This window comes from Phymastichus coffea, unplaced genomic scaffold, assembly GCF_024137745.1.
Source record: "Phymastichus coffea isolate CEN01 unplaced genomic scaffold, Cenicafe_Pcof_1.1 PCOF00006, whole genome shotgun sequence".
Classification (NCBI taxonomy): Eukaryota; Metazoa; Arthropoda; class Insecta; order Hymenoptera; family Eulophidae; genus Phymastichus; species Phymastichus coffea.
Window position 1 is genome coordinate 9,882,412 of NW_026706817.1, and position 12,351 is coordinate 9,894,762.

Genomic DNA, 12,351 nt, shown 5'->3' on the forward strand with positions numbered 1-12,351 from the left:
CATTTGCTGAACTTTTACGTTTAGTTTGAAAAGCTAAAATAACAAAGCGAGGCTTTTCCAATTGATTGGAAGTCTTAACACTCCAAACATGCTTTGATGTACGAGGTAATTTTGGATACTCATATATTTTCCAAGTACGATAACTCATAGTAATTGCACGATCTCGTCCAATCTGATTGAGTAATTTGATTTTTTCTTTATCTGCGACCATCACATATGGCATCAACCAATCAACCTTAGTTAAAGTAATTTTTGATTTTTCTGAAGCATCAGGATTCCTTACTGGAATACTTAAAATAGCATTCAAATCATCTTTTGATCTTGTGAGAATATGTTCATGCTTGACATTGACTACAATTTTCCGATAATCTTCAGCAAAGCCCAGTAACATACTGAGAGGGATAGTCACATCAAAAAAACCTTGAGCGTTACATATTAAAACTTCATTGTTATCACCATTCCATCCGGCATTTTCAGCGATAGAGTTTTGACATGGATTAAGTGAAAGCCAATTTTTCATGAGGCTCGTTAAGCCTACATTTTTCACTTTACCAATTTCAATAGCATTTATTTCATATCGTATTTCCTCGAACAAATGACAGAGGGCGTTGTTGACTAATAAAGTGTTCTCCACTGGCGTAGTACCGTCCGGCTTGGTCAACCGACCACAAATATGAATCATACTGCGTGATGGAAGCAGAGATAAATCTTGATGTTGAATTGCTATATGGATTTCATCACTATTATTGAAATATGATAATGAATAAGGCTGATGCGTATGAACTTCATAATGAGCTATAGACTCATCGACACCTGAATGAATGTCTAGAATTCCCTCCATATTGTTGTTGTTGTTTTATACAGCACACTAATATGCACAATATTTTCTTCCACGATTTTTGACGACTTTCAGTCTCAAGCTTTTCAGGAATTGACAGTTCTGAGGTGTGAGCGGTCTGATAGCTCGCTGTTGACTGATTGTTGATTGACATTTTTGTTTCTTAATATAGCCTCGATCGGACTTTATATTATAAATGATACCCATTACTAAGATATGGTCTTTATATGTACTCGCACTGTGATGACTTCTCTTAACTAGGTTTCCGTCTTGATCAACTATACGAATTTGAAAATGATCAATGCTCCTCACAGCGACTGGAAGGTAAATGACTTGAGAGGGAACTTCTATAATCTTATATCCAGGTGGGACTGCAGGGAAAAATTCATGTATAGTATGTACTTTGCGATCGTTTATGTAAGAGCCTGTAGTAATATTACACTCTACACGTAAAGCGTTGACTTTGAGAATAGTGACAGGTAAGTCAGAACTATATGTTTTGTTTTCAACGAGCGTACGTCTAGTGAAGCCTAAAATTATTCCAATAGAATCTTCTGGTTCAAAATGTATTTTTTGACTGCACTGAATGACACAACCTAAAGCATTATTATTTGGTTTCAGGCTAAACAATATACCTTTAGATGATAATGCTTCTTGGAGAAAGCTTTCAATATCTTCTATTTCGTAGCTACCAGTTGGTAAAGTGATAGCTTCTTGACCTTCAGTGTAAAACTTATTATAACCAACGTCAATGTTTGGTATTGAATTAAATGTTAATAGCTCAACTAGACCAAGAACGTATTTTTTGTTTGGTATCAATTCGATCGGTGGAAAATAATATGTTTCGAGTACGGATGATGTTCCTGAGAGACTCAATGTCAGTGTATTCTCCATGACAGATGCATGTCAAATGATAGTCATTCTTTGAATGAGTATTTTATATACTAGTCGTCTTTTCTATAGTTTGTTTAACAGAAATTTGAGACAAAGATGGCCGCAATTATATGTATTAAAATCTTGATATCTAATATAATTATACATGATTCTATTAACTTTGAGATAAAGCAATAGATCTATAGGTGGTTGTAGATTACCAAAACTATCAAAATACATAACCTCATCACCATTCTTTTTGTATGCCATCCAATGAGTACCTGGTCCACGTTTATCATCTAAATTTACAATAGCTGCCTCTTTATATCGTGATCCATCAGCTGGCAGAGCATTACGCATGAAAACACCTCGAAAATTTGCAATTTTTAGTATGTTAGCATATTTTCTTATATCATGATCTGTCAGTGCTCGATTAGGTAAAGTTATTTCGAGCTTTTATTTTTTAAACCTTTTCCACTTGAATATGGTTTCAGATGAAGACCATAACCTTTACGATATGGTTTCAAATAAAGTCCTTTACCAATAGCAATAGCTTCCATAGTTTTATTATGTCTATGAGCTTCTTTTAATTGATTTTAAGCGGCATTAGCACTGTTAACGGCTTTTGCTATTGAAGCAGCTCCTCCAGCTAGAGCTCCAGTGGCGCTTAAAGCAGCAAATAATGGAATTAAAAAAGGAATCGCTCCAACAACTTTACTGGGAATAGGTAAAATACGGGGTATATTTATTTTACTTCTACCGCCAGCCTTTTTCACAGCTTCATTGGCTCCTTTTCTAGCCAAACGAATAACTACAAGAGCTCTATTGTTAGGCACACTACTTTTCGAGATAGTCTTAATAATTTTATTCAATGTAACTGACGGCTTTTTGATTTTTCTACATTTCTTTCGTGCTTGACGTTTTTTAAATCCTCTACCTTGTTTCTTACTACCTTTCTTCATAGCAACACCAATACCAAGCTTACTTTTAACTTTCATAATGTTGGCTACAGTGAAGGCAGCTGCTTTCTCACCAAAACTGCTATCTTTAGCTTGTACTCTTTCCCAAGCTTTGTTAGCTAGAATTTCGTCAGCTTTATTTCTTGTCGCAATATCCTCCAGATTTTGCGCATAAGCAATATCGTGTTCTTTACAAGCAACGTCTAGTGGATTTTTACCAGGATCTCCACGTGCCACTCGTTTGTTCAATTTTGTACCAGGACCACAATACTGATATCCAGGTAAGTGAGCTTCAATAGGCAAGTTATTTATAATCTCGTTCACTAGATCACCACAAGTCTTTCTTTTATAGTACGTGATCATGCTTCTTCGAAAGACAGCATGTTAATGAAATAAAAGATATATAAGCAGACTTTTTATACCTAACTCGTTCATTGAGGTGTCAATGATGAGTAAACAACATGGATTTCCAAGAACAACCTCTTAAGCTTCAAGTTATTAATTTCGATAGAGTGGTGGAGATGGAAAAACAAGAAAAAATACATGGTGAACTATTGCCTAATAGTATCCGTGCCGTTTTCTGCGGACCTAGTAATTGTGGAAAAACTAATTGTTTATTAACATTAATCACTCATCCTAATCTTAGATTTGAAAACGTATATGTCTACTCAAAAATCCCTTAATCAGCCTAAATATACATTTTTGAAAGATTTATTAGAGCCTATTAATGATATAGAGCATCATGCTTTCAGCGAGTATGAGACAGTTGTGTCACCAGATAAAACAAGACGAAATTCTATCATGATTTTTGACGATATAGCCACTGAGAAGCAAGATAACGTAAGAGCATTCTTCTGTATGGGTAGACATAAAAGAGTAGATAGTTTCTATCTCTGTCAATCGTACGCTCGCATTCCGAAGCATCTCATTCGAGATAATGTGAATTTACTTGTTTTGTTTCGACAAGATGGCGTGAATATTAAGCACATTTACAATGATCATGTTAACTCAGATATGTCTCTTGAGAAGTTTAAAGCAATTTGTTTAAAATGTTGGAGAGACGATAATCATGGATTGTTGGTTATCGACAGAGACAGACCAATAAATCATGGACGATATAGAAAGGGATTTGATTCTTTTGCTATAAATATAGATGAGTGACTGGATGAAGATTATTGAACTTCAGAAATTAGAAGCGTAAACATGGCTGACTTTGAAAGAGAAAAGAAGGTGCTCGAGCAATTATCCATTGCTCGTGATGCCATAAGACGCAAGTATCAACTAATAAAACGTGGTAAAGCTGATTTAGAAAAGACATTGCATGAAACTTTTAAACCTATGGTTGATCCATTGAAGAAACTCGTAGAGGCAACTACTGATAAAAGTAACGCTACTATTGCTGAACAGCCAACGAAAAAGAAAAAGAAAATTGAGTTCGATAATGTTTTCAAGTCAGAAGTAGCAACTGACACTCCTTACAAATCTAGATATTTCAATAGTACTGCTAATGAATTAAATTCTACATTACAACCGCTTGATACTACATTTGAGTCTGCTATTTCTATTGATGATAATGATGATGATCATGAGGAATCATCACTTGATACAACTGCTATAAATTTGAACAAAAGTAGTTCAAATGTAACTACAGAACAGAGGCAACAGATATTGTATGATTCGATTATAGGAAACTATGTTCGATTATTGCATGAACCTCAGCAGAAAAGTAATTTAGACAAGACATTTGGTGTTCGCTTACATGAAAATACATATGTCATAGGCGATTCTCCAATTTCCTTCCAAAACGATAACGTGACTGTGAATGGTAAAGCATACAGCAAGACGCTTGGTTTAATGGAACTTCTCTTTCGTAAAGAACCTGATTCTAAATTAATCAGTTCATTGGATATTGAAAATTATATAAAAATTCTCGAAATCACTAACGCTCATCGAAAGAGATACGAAACAAATGGAGAATATCGCAATAAGCATGTAAATAAATTCAAAAAGTATATTGGACCAAATTTATCTTTGAGCAGTAGCGCTAAGAATCGAAAATCGACTATTGATGGAAGAGGTCTTTTTCCTAACTATAAAATAGCTAGAAAAGGAACGTTATTTGATTATATATATTGGAATGATCCAAACGAGCTCGTTGATCGATTGAAATTGCTTATTGCCGAACAAACCGCCGGTAATTCTAGTCATGTTAATGAAATTCATTCAATTATTGAAGAATTACGTGAAGCTGGCTATATATATTAAGAGAATCCTAAATATTACTCAGTAATAAAATAAGTGTTGATGTGTTTGGACGTATATTGAATAAAAAAAAGGAGGATAATAGAGGTCCTCCTGGTATAGGGTATAATATCACTGAAGACGGACAATACGACGCGAATGACAAAAGAATTTGTTATATAGCCGATCCTCAGAAGAGTAACGATGCTGTAAACTTACGAACGTTGCGAAAAACTAGTGAAGCTAACGTTACTACGCTTACGAGTATGATAAATGATCTCTCAAAATCATTGGATACAATAAGATTAGAATTAGTAAAGCATCGAGTAGTTATTATTCAGTTAGAAAAAGATAATAATAGTAATCATAAAGAGAAAGAAAAAACTATTGGACCGTTTGACATTTTAAAAACTATTGGACCGTTTGACAGTATAAAAAAAGTTTAAAATGAAACATCAAAGAGTGGTGGATGAGTTACATAAACCAGCACGTCGAAACTATCCCCGTAGAAAAGTTGATGTACGCGAAATAGATGAGACATGGCACGCTGATCTTGTAGAGATGCAAGGCTACTCGAGAGAGAACAAAGGCTTTCGATATCTATTAACTGTCATTGATATATTTTCAAAGTACGCTTGGGCAGTTCCTGTGAAACAAAAAACTGGTGTAGATGTTGCTTATGCAATGAAGTCTATCTTAAAAAAAGCACGCACTCCTAGAAATCTACATGTGGATTATGGCAAAGAATTCTACAATTCAAATTTTCAAGGACTAATGACAAAGTATAAAATAAATCTATATTTAACCTATAGCAATCTTAAGGCAACTATTTGTGAACGTTTCAATCGCACGCTAAAAAATGTCATGTGGAAAAAATTCAGTCTTCAAGGAAATTACAAATGGATCAACATTCTAGCTGATTTATAAAAAATTTTATGTTTTCACTCCTGATATTTGATGATTTTATTTTATTAAATTTCTGATCTTAGGAGTTATCCCTGTAAATAATTACACACCTTGTTTTTCTTGTAAACGTTTCGCAATTCAATTTATTGCCACCTCAGTATACATCTGTTAAATATATAAAATGAATAATTTCAAATCAAATATAGTAATAAATTAAATATAAACCTACGTTTTTTAATATGCTTTGTACTGCAATGTTGATTAAAATAAAAATTATTTCTTCACATATATAACGTCAATATAAAATTATAACATCAATTAAATAAAACAATAATTTTTTGTCAGTACGGTATAAACACATCATGTCCAAGCAAATTAAAATAAAACTGATAGAATACGTTTGTATATGCTCCTAGTAAGTCACTCACGCTGTATAAGAATAGAAAGAGAAAGATTGAATGGTCTAATAAGAGAGATATGAAGAGTGGGGAATACAAAAGAGGAAAAGAAAGATCAGATCATATTAATCTCATAATACTATTACTAAATATACTTAATGATGTTAAATATTCTCGAATATATTTTATATCTTCGATATTTTATATCTTCTTGTGAATTAATGGTATTATCCGTAATTTTAATGTGTACTGATTCTGCGATGCATCTTTTTTTGTCATTCTGTTCTACATGTATAATTTTTGTGTTATCCCAATCAAATTCATGTTTCGGATTATTCACTATATGAGCTGGTATAGGTAGATGTCTAAATCTAGAGTTACTTGGATCTTGAATCGTTTTTTTACCGAATATTTATGTTCATTGATTCTAGTTTTTAGAGCTCTTTTGCTTTCGCCTATGTAGTTAGATGTACATTGTTTACATTGAACATTATAAACTATACCTGTTTTTTCATATTTTATTAATTTATCTTTACCTAGAACAATAATATTGGATAACTTGTTAGTCATTTTTGGTATGCAAACAAGGTTACTCTTCTTTAATGTTGATTTACATTTATAGAAGAATTCTTTTTCGAATGGAATTGGAAAGTATATTGTCTGTTTTTTGTTATTGTTTTTATTTTGTGTAATGTTATGACTGTATTTGTATTTTCTAATGCGATCTTTAATGCACGAATTTACAAATTCTTCAGGATAGTCATTATTATATAATATGTTTTTTACAATAGATATATTATTGCTATGGTAACTTTCATCAGACAACAATATCGATCTATCTACCAGGTTATTAACAATGTTCTTTTTTTGTTTTAATGTGTGGTTTGAGTTATAATTTAAAATACGTCCCGACATAGTTGGTTTTTGGTACCAGTTTGTAATAATTTTATTATTTCTTCTAGTAAGCGATAAATCTAGAAAATCAATAGAACCATTAACCTCTGTCTCGTAGGTAAATTTTAAATGTGAATTATAATCATTAAATGTTCCAAAAACACGATCAAAATCCATGCTCTTAATGCATATTAATGTGTCATCCACATATCGGTAATAAAAAATTGGGTTGATATTAAATTCCTCCTTCAGAAAAAGTAAACATTGTGTCTCTAAATCTGATTTTCTAGATTTATCGCTTACTAGAAGAAATAATGTATTCCCCACTCTTCATATCTTTCTTATTAGACCATTCAATCTTTCTCTTTCTATTCTTATACAGCGTGAGTGACTTACTAGGAGCATATACAAACGTATTCTATCAGTTTTATTTTAATTTGCTTGGACATGATGTGTTTATACCGTACTGACAAAAAATTATTGTTTTATTTAATTGATGTTATAATTTTATATTGATGTTATATATGTGAGGAAATAATTTTTATTTTAATCAACATTGCAGTACAAAGCATATTAAAAAACGTAGGTTTATATTTAATTTATTACTATATTTGATTTGAAATTATTCATTTTATATATTTAACAGATGTATACTGAGGTGGCAATAAATTGAATTGCGAAACGTTTACAAGAAAAACAAGGTGTGTAATTATTTACAGGGATAACTCCTAAGATCAGAAATTTAATAAAATAAAATTCTAGCTGATTTATTGAAATCTTACAATAATCGAAAACATCGTACGATAGATATGAAACCAAAAGACGTAACTAAAGATAATGAAATGCAGCTGTTGAGACGATTTTCTTACGACCGACGTCTTTTCGTTAAGAGCCCTAAATTTCAAGTAGACGATAAAGTACGTGTGAGCAAGTCTAAACACGTTTTCGAAAAAGGATACACTCCTAACTGGTCTACTGAGATTTTTACTATTCAACGAGTTGCGAAGACAAAGCCTATCACTTATCATTTAAGAGATTATAACGGCAATCCAATTGTTGGAGGTTTTTACGAGCAAGAACTACAGAAAGCTATGCATTCTGATGTATATCTCATTGAAAAAGTTTTAAGGGAACGTGGTAATCAAGTATACGTTAAATGTTTGGGATTCGACAATTCGCACAATTCATGGATAGATAAGACTTTATACATATGAAAGAATAAAGACGTTTATGTAAAGTAAATTTTATTCAAATAAATATCACAATAATAATAAATAATTTTTGTTTTATTTTAATGGTAAGAGCCCCAACCTTCGCTCTCACCTGTGAGGTACTTCCATTTGAGCATCATCACTTGTGAGTCCATTAGAACAAGTCGAAACCTGCTTTAGTAGAAACACCTGTGACTCATTTACCTCTCCACAATATATTTTATAATAAATTTATTGTACATACTTTATTGAAATAAAGATACATTGATGTTACATTAAATAATAAATTGAAATCTACCAGCGCTATGATATTCAATCTGTAAACAATATTTTTGTACATGATCTGAAAGTAATATATAAAGATCATAATGTTTCATGATGGCTCTTGAAATTCGAACTGGTAAAATAAGTTGGAATTCACAATCGAGCTCGAGAATGATTCGATTGTTATCTTCTTCCTTAAAGTTTGTTACTAAATAACAATGATTTTCTTCAAGTTCATAATGATTTTTCTCCGGTAGTGGATCAAAGGGCTTCATAGCTATTTTATTTAACACTTCTAAGTCCATCTTGCTATCGAAGACTTGAGAATAGTGGAGAAGGAAATGGATACTACTGGTAATGATTCTTCTAACAGAATGACGTTTTCCGAGCTCTTCTCTCTCTCTTAAGACCTTTACCCCACCTACACTTTTTCTAGCCGGCACGGCCACCTCCCTCCACTTGCTACTTTTTCCACCTCCACTTGCTGCCTCTTCCACCTCCACTTAGATTTTTAGTTTGTTAAGTGTATATACTATACAATGATTTTTCAGTATAGGTTCAAGAATATGATTCATCATTAATATACGTTTTTTAAATAGTGCTCGCGATATTATACTACTTAGTTGCATAATACGACGTTGGAAGCGTTCTCGATCTCGTGCAAGCTGTTCCCACACTCCTTTTCTCGAGTCTTTGTCTTCAATAGGAAGATGATGAATTTGAATATTATCTGAGAACCATACATACTTCGAAGCGCGAATGCTCTTCTTGTTTCTTCTAATAGGCGCCATGATGAACCACAAGAGGATAGTCTTGCTATAGCTATTTCTTCTCACTGAATGATGGTAAAGCAAACTATGTAACCTTCTTATAAATATATTAGAACTCGAATGGCTACCCTCTATCGGAACTTAAGGTTAATTATAGGAATAGTGAGAGCCCCAACCTTCGCTTTCACGTGTGAGGTACTTCCTTTCGAATCAACGCTCATGAGTCACCTTTACATTGAGATGAAATTCAATGGAAAGGGCTACATTAAGAACTTTTTTTTTACCTCTCCACAAAAGGAAATAAGAGGATAATTAAATAAAGGAAAAAAGACTATTTAATTAGTGTAACGGTCCTATATATGAGCGATTTATTAAATGACTGCAACTAGTCTAACGTATTTATCTGTTTAGTCAAAACAATACTTTAAGCGGCGCTACCTCACTGTTTACGAGACTGTATCCAAATAAGAGTCAAATCAAAATAAATAGCGTGACGTCACAAAATAATAAACATAGATATAATGATTCATGATATTGAGAAAAATATGTTAATTATAGATAACTTGAATATAACAAAGTATCGATTGTATAGATTTTAACATGTAGATTCATAATATCTCATTCAACTATGAAATAATAATGAATGTCAATATGCAAAGTTGATTTATTTATTAACATATGAAATATTACAAAAATGTAAATAAGTTATACGCAAAGTGAATAAACATAGAACATGAGTAAGAATTGGTTTCATTAATAACAGCTGTATAATAACTGTTATTAATAAATAAACAATTAATAATTTATTTAAACAATAAGCCATATATAGAACGAAAATATTAAGTTAATACTTGATAATGATAACTTTATGATTTAGAAATCTTAGATAATTAATTTAATAATTGCATATTAAGATTAGAAAAAACCGTTACAAATATGAAAAATTAGTCATAATTCAAATGTTATTAATTAATTTAAATAATTAATTTTGGAAAATACTTCCAATATTAATCAACTATAACGTTATATGAAATTTTAATAATTTTCTATTGTAAACAATGTAATATTACATTAATTAACTTTATTAGTTAATAACTTTTGACGACACTATTGGCGATAATTGTATATTGTATAAAATCAACAAATAACAAATTCTGTAAAATTTACATGTGTTAAAAACTTAATATTAATGGTTATTTACTTGTAAATTAAGAAAACTTATTTCTCAAAATTCGCGAATGTCTCTCGAATTTTCGATGAAATCCCTCCTGCAATAATAAGCGGGAAAATCTGTGTATAAATAGGCCTACCTTTGCACAGGCTAGCATTCACTTCTAGCCTTGCAAGGTGAGCGCATGAGTATGAATAAACTTGGATTAATACCTAAGTTCTTTCTCTCATTGTGATTAACTAAGCAAGACTATCCTTTCCTTATAATTTGGGCTCGACTTATAGAACATCTCGCGCTATAAGAAACTTGGGCCGAATTATATCCCATCAAAGAAAGACTTTAGCTCTGCTTATGGGACAATTCGCACCATAAGAAACTAGGGCATTGTCTGACTTTCCTCGATATATTGCACTTACTTATGTATATTTGATTTACTTATTTATTATATTTGATTCATTTATCTATTTTCTTGACAATTAGAGTAAAATCATTGGAAACAAATTCTTACTCATTAGCTAGATTACGAGAGTTCCAATTATTTTATTTATAAGTGATACGAACATCACATTAGATATATTTTTTTTATTATTCATAGTGTAGCTATTTACATTAGTATTATAATACATTTAATTACTATTCGTTGAAAATACAATTATGATTAAATTCGAAGTTTGAACCAACAATATGGTCAATAAATAACTCATCCTTCTCACTAGTCTGATGTAGGTTGTTTAACATTTCTTCATCTTTTTCGAGTACTATGTTTACCCTTTTTGGCAGGAATACATCAAATTCGTCGTCAATTGTAATAACAACGCTAAATCCATATTTCGTTGTTAATGATCTAACTTTAGTAACTTCATATAATGTGTTCGATGTTAGTTGGGACATCGCCTTCCGAGGAAGGAAAGTCGTCTTGGAAATTTTATTTATTGCTGAGAGATCCATTCTGTAAAATAAAAAATCAAAGAATTAATTATTTATTTATTTATTACTGAGGTATTAATAAACTAAAATTATTTAAATATCTTACTTGTTTCAATAGTTAGTGGAAGACGTATTAGAGGTAAAACTGTTGCTTGAGTGAGAGCTGAGCAACTATTTCAAACAAGAGTGAGCTCTTAGTTTTATAAGTGGCATCCCCACTCTTAAAGCTCAAGCCGCCGTCGCCGCTTCCCTCTCTTTCAGTCTCCCCTCTCTCATGATTCTTCATCTAAAACCATTCTCCCACTCTGTAGACTCAGATATCCATTGTTTTTCCCTCTCCATTACTAGTCATCAGCGCCATCTAGTAACTGTCGAAGGAGTAGAATTCTTTCGCTAGTGCTGCCCTCTAGAATTATTTTCTTCAAATCTGAATCTTTTCATATTACTATTTTGTTCTATCACTTCGTCTTCTTCTCTATACCTCTTTCTTCGTAGCTGTTCAACTCTTTCTTTCATTTCAGCAATTTCGAGAGTTTTATAATGCCCCCATGGAAGTGTGTCCGGATTATTATCAAAAATACATCGTTTATCATCATGAGGGCTTAGTGCTGTCTTTTCCTCTCTCTCTGTTAATACTTGATGTAATTTATATCCAATATTACATTGAGTACGTTTAATAATTTCCATTTCGTTTAAACACCTTCGATAATCTAAGTGAGTTATGGTATTTTTTACTGTATGTTTTTTCACTCCTTTTGCCTTTTTCAAGGGATCCTTATTTATTATTTCAATACTGTATAGTTTACTTCGTAACACAATGTACTCCCTCATAATAGCAGCATTACACTCATCCTTCATAACACCAAGAACTTTTTTGTTAGCTAGAGGCATTCCAAATT